This window comes from Molossus molossus, unplaced genomic scaffold, assembly GCF_014108415.1.
Source record: "Molossus molossus isolate mMolMol1 unplaced genomic scaffold, mMolMol1.p scaffold_m16_p_12, whole genome shotgun sequence".
Taxonomy (NCBI): Eukaryota; Metazoa; Chordata; class Mammalia; order Chiroptera; family Molossidae; genus Molossus; species Molossus molossus.
In genome coordinates, this window is record NW_023425347.1 from 71,098,633 (window position 1) to 71,112,341 (window position 13,709).

The window sequence follows — 13,709 nt, forward strand, 5'->3', positions numbered from 1 at the left end:
CTGTTAACGATTTGAAAAAAACAAAACGCAAGGGACAAGATCTTCACGCCTATGAAAGGTATGGTAAGAGTTTTGAAGGTGATTCACAAAGTTAGATCCTCCCCTCACCCTTAGCTTTAACTTTTGTCGGCCATGTGACCTTGGGCAAGTCGGTTCCCTTCTCTGAGTCTCCATTTTACAGTCTATTAAAGAGGAATAGTACCAAGCAATTTGAGTGGGTAGCCTTATTAAGACAAGAGGACAGCTCAAGGGACCCACGCTGGCCAGTTCCTCCATCCCTCCGTATTCTAGGTAGCCTAGCTTCCTGGTTGCGGGATATCAAGTGGAATGGCTTCCAGTGCAGGATGGGCTCACAGAAAATTCTGATCGCGCTAGGCTTTCACTTTTATTTCCTTCTTTGTCTGTAATGGCAGCACCGCCCCTTCCCGTCGTGCAATACCCAATGAGACTTTGGGTAGGAGAAAAGCTTCTCCGCCAGGCAGAGGCCAGAAATCCACACTGTGCTGGTCGGGGGCGTGACGCCAGCCTCCGGGTGGAACTACCTCTCCCAGCGGGTAGCGCGTCGCGCCCAGCAGCGCTCGTCTCCAGAGCCCGGTCGTGTGGCCCACTGGTGGCTGGAGTCTTAACGACACGCGCACGTGAAGGAGCGGAAGGTAGGAAAGGGTCGGAAAACGCATGCTCATACGAAACCGGTTTGCTAGTACTCGTAGAGGTAATTTGGGGATGGGTGCTTGCTCAGAGGTGAGGTGTGGGAAGGTAAAGAACGAAGGGGCAGGGAAAACCGGGTACACATATACACACCACCCCACTCATGGACACGCGTCTAGGCCGTAGTGTTGGGCAGGGGGATAAGAAGAGTACCAAACTGGGCTGGCCGCCGCCTCTAGCCGAGGCGAAGGGAGCTGGGGGGTGGGGCAGGGAATAACCGTCGTTCACGCGCCCGAACGTTGGCGGCGTGGGGCGCCGGCAGGGTCATCCGAACAGGGCGCGTGCGCGTGCGTCCCCAGTGGGCGGTGGGAGTGGGTGGGCGTGTGTAAGGCGGTGTTGAATGGGGGCGGGCTGGGCTGGTCATCGCTCCTCCCCCTCCACCCGCTCTGCCCCTCCTGGGCGGTGTGGGCCGGGCAGCCATTTTGGGAAGAGCTTTGTTATGGTTGTGGGCTCTCCACCTCTGCGGGATCAGGAAGCTGAGGACGTGTCCTCAGCCACCACGTCTGGTCCCTAGCTGTAGCCCGGCCGCTGCCCGGTGAGTGGGAGTTTCGAACAGCGGGGTAATAGGAAATCTAGGGTCTTTCTGGCGCGGGACTCCGCCCGGTGCCTGACTGGCCGGCTGTTGAATCAAGTTGAAGGAGGCTCTCATACAGGTGGTTGGGTGTAGGTCGGCCCGAGGAAGGAGAGCGGAGCCTGCGGGTCCTGTGGTTCGCACAGGGCACCTCCCCCCGCGCGTGGCTTCTTGAGCTCGAGCGTCGCCGCGCCTCTGCCGGAGTGCTGCTACTTCAACTTTGGTCTGCGGGTCGGAACGCTCACCTGCGGCTCTCTGGCTCCTCTCCAGGCGTTTCGGCTTGGCGGTTGAGTGACTTGGTTTACGGGCTTCTTTTTTCTTTCCTTCTTAAATTAGAGCCACGGGCTTTTTTCCAATGAAGGAAAATCTAAGGAGGAAATAATCGTGTAAGTCAGATGAGGGGGAAAAAACCTTTAACCCCCAGCGTTCTGGTTCTCCTTGGTAGCGAGAGGTATTTTCGTTAATTTGATTTTCTGTCAAGCACCCACCACCACCATCCCAGAAAAAAAGCTGGTAGTTTTTGAAGTATTATAAGGAGGATTTTTTTTTTTTTTTCCTGTTTTAAATCTACCTCTCAACCACCCCCACCCCCACCCCGGTGAAATTCAAAAGAAAGGCTGAATCTAAAATGGCTGTAGCTTGGGGAAGTGCCCTGAGCTTCAGTAACTTGAAATACGTTAAATCGTCCTAAATTTGTAGTTGTTTCACCTACGGGGACAACAACTGAATCTTTTGGTTTTCTTGCAATTGATGTCTTGTCTTGAAGAGTCCTTGGTAAGTGAAAACAAAGGTTAAGCTAAAGAAGTTTGCTTACTCCAAAAGTTTGCATAAGAGTGGGTGCGGGGTTTACTTGGTTTTGTTTTTGTTTTTGTAATTGCTTATAATTCTGAGATTGTGCTGTGGTGTTAATTTTATCAGCCAGTTTTGTGCTCCGAGTTGGTTTGTCATATTTGTTGAAATACTTGCTCTTAACTTTGATATTTATTGCTTAGGAAAAAACGGAATTCATGAGTGGTTTATGTTTTAGTTTAGTAACAGAAATCATGTTCCTGTGTAAATCCCATCCAAAAATAAAGTGATGGGTAATCTTCAGTAGACTTATATTTGTAATTGGGTGGACTGTTGGCCTTTTCTAAGGCCTTTTATGTGTAATACTTGAGAGGGAGTCAGTGCTGTTACGTTTGGAACATTTATTAGAGGAGTGTAAGACAAGTGAAAACAAACGTTAGCTGTGGAGTGTCTGATTGTTGTGCCCTTTTAAACAAAAGCCTCTCTTTTTGTTTGTTTGTTTGTTTGTTTTTTAACTATAAGATCCAGAAGTCTAACTGAAAACAAAAAGGAGGAGAATGGAAACCAGAAACGGTTAACTTCAGTGTTTGGGGAAGGTGCTTGAGTTTCAAGTTATAATCTGTCTAAAAGATAAAATAATAAAATGCTAATGTGAATGAGAACTTTGGAATTAATAGTTAAATAAACTGTCATCTTCCCCCAGGATTCCGTTTCAATTTACCTTCCTACAGTCTTTTCAACACAAACATTTGTTTTTGTCAATTCTTTTAGGATTTTTTGTTGTTCTTATTTTAGTGGTTTTACAAGAAAAGTAAAACATTTAAAGTGCTTTATAAAAGTTACAAGTCAGTTTGTTATTTTTGTCATCGTTGCCTGCTGGACACTTAGGTGAGACCTTAATGTAATTTTTTTTTCAGGGTACACAAACAGTTTGTACATGTTGATATAAATATTCTTTCAATTGATTCTAGGTAGTATGTTATCAGAGCTCTTGAAATTTTGGAGGGAAATATTATGAAGCCTTTTTTATTTTGAATGACTTCAACTAGTTTTCTCCATCAGTGGCTGTTTAAAAGCTTGGCTGAGGAGGGCACATGCAACCATTTTAATAAGTTTGGAATAGTAAGAGGTCTGGGGCATATTTCTGCTTATAATTCATTTTTAAATGCTCAGTTTAAGATAAAACAATCTGGCCCTGGCTGGTTTGGCTCAGCAGTTAGAGCGTCAGCCTGTGGTCCAGAGAGACCCAGGTTTGGTTCCCGCTAAGGGCACGTACCTCGGTTGTAGTTTGTCCCCAGCCCTGGTTGGGTCGTGCGGGTGGCAACCACTCGATGTGTCCCTTTCGTGTCGATGTTTCTCTCTCTCTCTCTCCTCCCACTCTATCTGAACAAGAAATGGAAAAATGCCCTAGGGTGAGGATTAAAAAAGAAAAAGATAAAACAATTCTGAATCAGACTTCAGTAGATTGCATATCTATTTTATAGTTAAATTGTATACACTTAAAAACAGTGATAACTCTGATGTGCCAGGTACTGACTATTGCTCAAAGTGCTTTATATTTATAGATGTATTATTCCTATGAGGTAAATATTGTTTTACCCCTCATTTTTTAGTTGAGGAAAATAAGTTTAGAGACTCATCCAGCTAGTAGGTAGCAGAGCCTGAGTTTGTTTATTTATTAATCTTCACCAGAGGATATTTTTCATTGATTTTTAGAGTGAGAGGGGGAAAAGGGGAGAGAGAGACATCCGACCATTGAACCTGCAACCAATGTGTGTGTGCTTGATGGGGAATTGGACCTGAGACTCTTCCGTCCACAGGCTGATGCTCTAACGAGTGGGATAAACTGACCAGGATCAGAGCCTGTATTTAAACTTAAGCAATCTGTTTCTAAAAGGCATTGTGCTTAACCATTATGGCTGCTGCCTTGAACCATGAAAAATAAGCCTATTGGAAAGATAAGAGGCACAGACATTTTTAAAGAATCCCAACTGGAAAAGTAAGTAGTTCATGGAAAAAGTAAATTTTAGTGTGTGTGTATTTATGGTTTTTCAACTCAATGGGAAAAAAATTCTAGGTGGTGCATAGATAACACTGCTTCATAAATGATTATTAGTGCCCTTGTCTGGATTTTTTTTTTTTAATCCTCCCCAAGGATACTTTTCCATTTACCTTCAGGTAGAGTGGCGGGGAGGAAGACAGAGCGAGAGAGACACATTGACTGGATTAACTGTACCCAACTGGAATTGGGTCCACCACTCTTCAGTCCGAGGGCCGATGCTCTAACTGCTGAGCCAAACCAGCCAGGGTGGTTGTCTGGAATTTAATGTATGTTTGTGCCAAGACCTAGTTGCCCAAGTCACTTCTAAATCAAATTCTGATTTTTATTTCCCACTGAAGTCTGCCCAAAACAAAAATGACTATAGTCAAACTTGAAAAATAGTTGAATAAGCAGAGCTGAATTTCTTTTGTCCAAAAGTATATCTTAACTGAGGTCAGATATTGTTGTTGTTATGTACATTGGGTTTGTATAGGTGATTTCAAATATATTAGGCAGATAATTAAAGGATTCTAATAGTCTATTTTCTATACTAAAGCAAATCATCAGCCTTTAATTTATCTTTTAGGCAAATTATTTTTATTTTATTTATTTTGTCTTCTATTGCTTTTTATTTTGCTTTTTTAGCGAGAGAGGAAGTGAGAGAGAGAGAGAGAGAGAGAAACATCAATGTATTATTCTACTTATTTATGCATTCATTGGTTGATTCTTGTATATGCCCTTCCTTGGGATCCAACCCACAACCTTGGTGAATCGAGACAATATTCTAACCAACTGAGCTAACCAGATAGGACTATTCTTCGTTTTTTTAGACAAAACAAGTCAATCATTCTCCTTTTAAGAAAGGCTAGAGGCACATGACTTGGAGTAGTGAACACGGTGCAGTATGCAGATGATATAGAATTGTATGCCTTAAACCTGTATGATTTTGTTAACCCCAATACATTTTTTTTTTTTTTTATCCTCACCCGAGGACATTTTTTTTCGATATTTTGTTCAGATAGAGTGAGAGGGAGAGAGGGAGAGAGAAACACCGACGTGAAAGCGACACATCGAGTGGTTGCCACCCACACGAAGGCTGGGGACAAACTGCAACCAAGGTACGTGCCCTTAGCGGGAACCGAACCCGGGTCTCTCCGGACCGCAGGCCGACGCTCTAACCGCTGAGCCAAACCGGCCAGGGCAACCCCAATACATTTTTTAAAGAAGAAAGAAAGATGCATAACCATGGATCTAGACAACAATGCTGGGGACGGGGGTGGGATCAGGAGGAGAGGGTCAAAGGGGGAAAAGGAGAAATATTTGTAACAAAAATAAATTAATAAAAAAATAAAGAGCCAGGCCTGTGTAGCTCGGTGGTTAAGCATCGACTCATGCACTAAGAGGTTGCGGGTTCAATTCCTGGTCATGCACATGCCCAGGTTGTGAGCCCAATCTCCAGTGGGGGGCATGCAAGAGGCAGTTAGTTGATGTTCTCTCTCATCAATGTTTCAGTCTCTCTCTGTCTAAAATCAATTTTTAAAATATTTTAAAAAAATAAAAATAAGAAAGAAAGAAAACTGCTGGAGGCTGTACTATGGTGTCAATTTCAGAATGCTAAGCCCTAGGAACACATAGACCTTAAAATATTCCTGCCAATTCCCTGGCCAGTTTGGCTCAGCGGTTAGAGCATCGGCCTACAGTCCAGAGAAACCCAGGTTCGATTCCCCTTAAGGGCACGCACTTTGGTTGCAGTTTGTCCCCAGCCCTGGTTGGGTCGTGTAGGTGGCAACCACTCAATGTGTCCCTTTAACGTCGATGTTTCTCTCTCACTCTCCCTTCCACTCTATCTGAACAAAAAATGGAAAAATGCTCTTGGAGGGGTGAGGATAAAAAAACAAAAAACATTCCTGCTACCAAAGAACTTAGCAGTTTAACAAATAAGCGCAAAAATATTCACAGGTTAACAACATAGAAAGCTGTCTTGTAAAGTGTTGGGTTTTTTTACATACTCATTTAATTTTACCTTCCTTTTCTATGATAAAACTACTTTGCCTTATATTAACCAGACATCAGGCTAAGGAATCACCAGCATAAACAAAGTTTTATTACACTTTATGAGCAGTAGGTCTATTTGTGGGGAATAAGTTTTGTTTGTTTAAAAAAAAAAGTTGAATTAATTACATTTGGCTGTACTTTATTATTATCTATTTTAATTGTCACTGGAGGATATTTGATAGAGTGGAAGGGGTGAAGAGAGGGAGAGAGAGAGAGAGAAACATTGATTGGTTGCCTCCTGCATGGCCCGGATCAGGGCCCCAAGCTCAAATTTGCAACCCAGGTCTGTGCCCTTGACCAGGAATTGAACCTGATACCCTTCGGTCCTCAGGCCAGTGCTCTAACCGCAGAGCCAAATCGGCAGGCCAAGTTTGGCTATACTTTAAATTTAGATTGCAAACTTGTTTCTGCTGATTATAAGTTCAAATTTTATTATATAAAATATTCTGTTTTGAATTATTGACTTTCTTGAAGTTTATATGTATTTTGAAAAGTTGGTTTGTGTGCTCTTTAGTTAGTTAGTTAGAGTTGTTCTAGTGTTTCTGCTATTTGTTTATGAATTATTAGCTCTACTTTTTAATTAGTCTCACCTGGTGATGGGAAGGGTCGTGAGAACCATTTATTATGGGCTTCATAAGCTAAAGGCTATAAAACAGTCCAATATATAATCTCATTCCTGAAACCACTTTTATTTATTTATTTTTTATGTTTTTGTTGATCCTCACCTAAGGATATGTTTCTATTGATTTATTTTTTTAAGAGTGGAAGGGGGGTAGGGAGAGAAAAAGAGAGGTGGGGGTGGCGGGGGAGAGGTCAATCAGTTGCCTTCCAGACGACCCCAACTAGGGGGGGGGATCAGACTTGCAACCAGGTACGTGCCCTTGACTGGGAATCGAACCCAAGACCCTTCGGTCCTCATACCCACACTAACTGCTGAGCCAAACTGCCGAGGGCAAAACACTTTAAAATAGATATTAACCCTTCTACAAGTGAGTGTACAGAGGTTCTGAGAAGTTAAATGATTTACATAACATGAGGAGAGATGGGGATTCAGGCCATTTTACCTGATTCCAAAGAGCTGTTTCCACTACACCATGTAGAAAGACACTGTGATATGGTAATTAAGGGCTCCAAACTTTAAAGCCTGAGTTTAAATCTCAACATTGCTACTTAGCTTTATGACCATGGGGAAGTTTTAGGCTTCTGTGCCTGTTTCTTCCTCTGGTAAATGGGGACAATAGTACTTTCTCATAAAGTGATTGTGGTTAATAAATAAAATGATATTTATACAGTTCTTAAAACAATGCTTGACATTAGCAAGCACTTCAGAATCATTAAATAAATCGTCTGAAATGAATATCCTTTTACCAGTTGAGTGAAATCTGAACATATCATTGCACGTGGAGTTTTACGTTTTGTTTTATGTTTTTTAATCCTCACCTGGGGATATTCTTCCATTTATCTTCAGAGAGAGTGGGAGGGGTGGGGGGGGGAGAGAAAGAGAAACATCGATGTAAGAGAGACACATTAACTGATTGCCTCCTGCATGACACCGACCGGGGCCAGGGACTAAACCACAACCGAGGTACGTTCCCTTGACCAGAATCAAACCCGCAACTCTTGTAGGATACAGACTGACAACCCTCAGAAGAGGGCGTGAGGTGGGGGATAAACCACAGAACTTATATGCATGTACGCATAACCGATGGACATAGACAACAAAGCTGGGGACAAGGTGGTAGGGATGGGGAGGGGGGAGGAGGGTGTCAATGAGGAAAAAAGGAGAAGCATCTGTAACAAAAATAAATTAATAAAAATTTAAAAAATTAAAAAAATAAGTAAAATCTGGGGAAAAAAACAAAACAAAAACCTGCGACTCTTTGGTCCAAGGGCCGATTGATGTTCAAACCGGCTAGAGCACATGGAGTTTCTTTTGTTTTGTTTTTCTTTTTCTTAGGTATTGTTTCTGTTGACTTTTCTAGTCTGTTTATTTATTTTTAATATACTTTTACTGATTTTTAGAGAGAGAGGAAGGTAGAAGGAGAGAGAAACATCTATCAGCTGTCTCTCACACACCCCCTGAGCCCGAAACTCAAACATGTGCCCCCACCAGGAATCGAACAGGTAACCTCTTGGTGCATGGGTCTGTGCTCAACCACTGAACCACACCTGCTGGGCTCTTTTTTTTTTTAAATAAGAACCCAGGTCTCACATACTGTAATTGACCAAGTTTCTTTCAAGCCTCTTAATTTGTATATTTCTTTGATTTTTTTTTTCCTTGTACTTGTTGAAAAAACCAGGTCATTTGTCCTGCAGAGTTTCCCGTAGTCTAGATTTTTCTGTAGATTTTTCTGATTTCCTGTAAACTGGTAGTTGGATGTAGGTAGAGGCTTAGATTGAGATTGATTTTGGGAGAGGGAGGAGAAGACTTAATTTCATAGGTGATTTTGTACAGTTTGGAAATATCCACCACCCCCCATCATCCCCATTCAATACTAACTTTTCAGGATAGTTTGCTTCCTGTCCTTTTTTGTTTTTCCCCTAGTATATATTTATTGTATTATAAAAATTGAGCTAAGTGTGCGTGGTTTGCAGTGGTTTTGTGTTCTGGTTTTTGTTACTAGTGAATAGTTTACTCAGCCTTTTGGTTTGAAATAACACTGAGTGCTCACTTTTGACAGGCACTTTTCTGTTTTTTTTCCCAGAGGGGTAGCTGTCCTGGTAACTATTTTTAATACTACATATATTCACTCATTTAATCATCAACTTTCCAACAATCTCCAAATTGTAGATAAGGATTTGAAGCAAAAAGAAGTGAAGTAAAAATAATGTTTGGATGGGAAGCAAAGTTTATTATTGAGAAGATATTTTTAGAAATGCTTTTAAGTAAAATAAACTTGAAGTAAAAATGTATGTATTGTGATATACTAGTCACTACTATTGATTCTCAGTTATAAAATTTGTCTAGTTTTTTACGTGATAGTCTATTATAGGATTTGGAGCCTACTGAATAGCCTGTTTCTAGTTGATATAGTGACTTTTGGAGCAAATGTGATAAAAACATTTTTTGCTGGTTCTAAAACCTTAGGTTCAGATACTTGTATAAATCTAATCCACCCTAATTATCTGAATCTTATAGCCAGAATATAATGTGTCAGCTTGCATTAGATAGTAAATGTACATATGTATCATACTATTCTTTTTGGGAACTGCTATGATTTCAGTGAATTCCATTTCTGTTAGTGGGATAGTAAGTGTTTAGGTATGGTTGCAGCAAGTGTGACTTTGAAAGACAATATTGGAAAGTAGATTACCTGATAAAGGTTATAAGTGTTAGTTTTTAAAATTTTTGTACTTTGTAAAATTACTTTCAGGAAATGATTTTTTGAATAATGAAGCGGAAGAAGGCACATATTAAAGTTTATTGCTAATGGGTAGACTGGAAGGATTCTTGTACTCATTGAGCTTTGAAGTGACCCTTTGTTGTTCCTTTTGTCTGTTTACCATTTTAACCACCTTCCAGTGTTGCCTTTTTGTGTCTCTTAATTGGAGAGGAAACTGGAAAGGCTGTGTGCCTATAACTTATACATACACTTTCTGTCCTGGACCTCTGGCATTGGTGACACTCAAAAACACTTGACTGGGTCTTGCATCTGGAGTGAGAGGTGCAAATAAGCAAGGACAGTTTTAGAATTCATTCCATTGGCTGGTGGCAGTGGCAGTGCTAGAGGAGCAGTTTCCTAAGAGGTTCTTCCTGTAGGGTGACCAAGGTTTTGACCTTGGTTGGTGGTTTCTATGTGTTTGCCAAATTAAGGAGATTCTCATTCATTCTCTGAACTCCCAATATCTGATGAATTCCTTTTCTGCTTAATCTACTTAAATATGGTTTCTTTCTTTCAACCAAGGACTCTTTTTTTTTTTAATCTCACCTGAGGACATTTTTTCCGTTAATTTTTTTATTTTAACAAATGAGTTTCTTAAATGTTTTTAATGATTTTTTTTTTATCCTCACCCAAGGATATTTTTTCATTTATCTTTAGACAGAGTAGAAAGGAGGGGAGAGAGAAACTTCAGTGTGAGAGAGACACATCGACTGGTTGCCTTCCACATGACCCGGATCAGGGCCAGGACGAGCCACAACTGAAGTACGTGCCCTTGGCCGGAATTGAACCCGGATCTCCTTGGTCCGCGGGTTGACGCTCTAACTGCTGAGCCAAACTGGCCAGGGTTTTATTGATTTTTTTAGAGATAGAAAAAGGGAGAGAGATATATAAACATTGATATGAGAGAGAAACATCAATCAGCCACCTCCTGCATGCCCTCCCACTGGGGATTGAGCCCGCAACCTGGGCCTGTGCCCTGCCTAGGAATTGAACCAGAACCTCTCAGTCCATGAGACTGACACTCAGTCCACTAAGCCTTCCATTGATTATTTATTTATTTAAATTATTTTTTGTATCTTCATTTGAGGATATTTTTTCCATTTATCTTCAGATTGAGGGAGGGAGGAAGAAAGAGAGAGAGAGAAAGAAACATTGATGTGAGACAGTCACATCGATTGGTTGCCACCCTCACGACCCCAACCAGAGCTGGGGACCAACTGCAACCGAGGTATGTGCCTTTGGCCGGAATTGAACCCAGGACTCTCTGGTTCGAGGGCCAATGCTCTAACCGCTGAGCCAAACCGGCCAGAGCTTTCCATTGATTTTTAGAGGTGAGGGGAGACGTTGATTAGTTGCCTCTTGCATGTACCCCGACTAGGGTGGGGATTGAACCTGCAACCTCGGTACGTGCCCTTGACTGGAAATCAAACCTGCAACCCTTCGATCTGAGAGCCAGTGCTCTCACCACTGAGCAATACTGGCCAGAGCAGGACACTGGTTTTTTAAATATTTTTCTTTTAAAGGAGATTACTTTAGCCCAGTTAGTATGGCTCAGTGGATTGAGCATTATCCCATGGACTGAGAGGTCCCAGTTTAATTCCCAGTCAGGGCACATACCCCGGTTGCTGGCTTGATTCCCCAGTGGGGGGTGTGCAGGAAGCAGCCAATTGATGCTTCTCTCTAAAAAAATCAATTAAAAAAACTTTTTTTAAAAGGAGATTGCTTTATTACTTTTGATTTTATTTTAATTTTTTAAAATATGTTTTTATTGCTTTTTAGAGAGAGAGGGAGGAGGGGAGGGAGAGAGGAATATCAGTTGGCTGCCTCCTGTATGCTCCCTCTGGGAATCAAGCCCACAACCCAGACATGTGCCCTGACCAGGAATCGAACTGGAATCTCTCACTCCATGGGATGATACACAATCCACTAAACCACCGGGGCTGGGCTGTCAAATTGTTTTCTAAAGTGGTTGTACACGTTTATGCTTCTACCTGCAATATATGAGAATTCCTTGTTGCTTTACATCTTTATCAATACTTGATTTTGCAGAAGTTTTTGCCAGGTTAATAAGTTTGAAATAGTGTCTTATGATTTGACTCAGGTTTTAAAAGTACGAATTTGTGAATGGTTAAAGGTAATGATTTCTGTAGTGCTTTATAATATTATTTCAGAGCACTTGCATATCACATACATATCTCTATGGACAGGATAATATATAACATTTCCAGTTACATATTTTTGACAAATAAGTGTCACCATCGAATTTGTACTAGAAATAAATTTTTTGCTTATTGGACCCCAATCATATAATAGTAGGCTGTGTTTCTCAATATTAATAACTATGGTATTACGTATTTTTCTAACGAGCCCTGGCCGGTTTGGCTCAGCAGTTAGAGCGTCAGCCTGCAATCTAGAGAGGCCTGGGTTCAGTTCCCGGTTGGGGTCATGCGAAGAGGCAGCCACTTGATGTGTCCCTTTCACGTGGATGTTTCTCCCTCCCTCCTCCCTCCCTCCCTTCTCCCTCCCTCCCCCCTCCCTCCCACTCTACCTGAAAAAAATGGAAAATTGGGTGAGGATTAAAAAAAGTATTTTCTTAACTGGAAAATGCTGTAATGGAAAAAAAACTTAAAGGTGTCGTTACATGAGCTTTTGGTTCATTCCTGCTCACATTTCATGTCCTTTATGAATTCTTAAATAGGGATTTTTTTTTTTTCCATTTTTTTTTATTTTTTTTTTGTTCAGATAGAGTGGGAGGGAGAGAGAGAGAAACATCGACGTGAAAGGGGCACATGGAGTGGCTGCCACCCACACAACCAATCAGGGCCGGGGACAAACTGCAACCGAGGCATGCGCCCTTAGCGGGAAATGAACCCGGGTCTCTCTGGACCGCAGGCCTCTGCTCTAACCGCTGAGCAAAACCGGCCAGGGCAATAGGGATTTTCTTCTCTGAAAATAAAATAAATACTACGGTAGAAAATGATTTTGGGCTCTTTTGTGCTGAAGTATCAAATGTGAGGATTAAAAAACTAAATAACGGGCCCTGGCCAGTTTTTCTCAGTGGTTAGAGCATTGATTCAAGCATGGAAGGGTCATGGGTTTGATTCCTAGTCAAGGACAAGTGCCTCGGTGACAGATTTGATCCCTGGCCCCTTACGGGGTGTGTTCAGGAGGCATCTAATCAATATGTCTCTCTCACGTCAATGTGTGTTTCTTTCACTCTCTCTCCTCCCTCTTTTCCTCCCTACCACTCTCTCTAAAAACCAATGGAAAAAGTACCCTCGGGTGAGGAATAACAAATAAATACATACGTATATAACAGGCCAGTAACCTTGGTGTTTTTCCCTTATTGAGGACTTAGGAGAGAAACTGATACACAGACAGTACAGACCGTTAGGAAATGAGTATAGACTTTAGAGGGAGGGAAAGCGTTAAACATTTAAACATAAGTAGTGTTCATGAGATTTGGAAAGGAAATATTAGGACCGGTGACTATCTGAATATAGGAGTTACAGTCTTGGGCTCTGCAGTTGAAAGAATAGAAATGTTCAAAGAGAGCTCTTAAGAACAGTACGATGTCCCTGAATAGGCGAAGAAGAGTGGGATTTGATACACCAGCAGAGGCCTTCAATAGGTTGTACATACTTTATTTACATTAACTGTAGGGAAGGTTGAATACCTGGGTACTACTACAATGACAGCTTTGACTGTCTATTCTGATTGTTTCTATCTTCTCAATGAAGTAGAAACAGTCTTCAGCTAAGAGTGAAGATGGGATAGTGAGGGAAGAGAGAGAGCAGGTTTGAGAAGAGTTAGGGTATGAAATGAGAACTGGAAAGTAAATGAACTAAAGTTCATTAGTTTCCCAGCACAGTAAGGGCCCACACTTGTAAGTTATCATGAATTTGAAGTGAGACCAGTTAGCATAGTTCTGTAGTTTAAATTACCTAGTCCATCATTATATACTCCCTGAACTCACTGGCTCTTCTTGAGTACCTGTACCCAATTCCCAAAACTCCAATCTCATAAAATCCAAATCTTGCTTACTCTGTTCATCACCCATGAAGTTGACAGTGGTTGAAGAAACACAGAAAACTATGCTTATCCTGACCAATAAGTACACTCTCAAACATCAGAAACTTGTGACTTACCACCCTCATGGCTT

The 13,709-nt window shown here is 41.6% G+C and overlaps 1 protein-coding gene across 3 annotated transcripts in view; it reads left to right on the forward strand.

The window, feature by feature from the left end:
- Window positions 1-634: 634 nt before the first annotated feature.
- The window catches only part of GPBP1L1 (GC-rich promoter binding protein 1 like 1), a 60,051-nt gene continuing 46,976 nt past the window's right edge, over window positions 635-13,709 (forward strand). For 2 of the 3 annotated variants that reach the window (XM_036255591.1, XM_036255594.1), the window contains exon 1: window positions 1,114-1,243. The gene's annotated coding sequence lies outside the window, so the exon portion shown is untranslated. Of the gene's footprint in view, window positions 654-1,113; window positions 1,244-13,709 lie in introns of those variants that run through there. The other variant, XM_036255593.1, reaches the window with a different exon arrangement.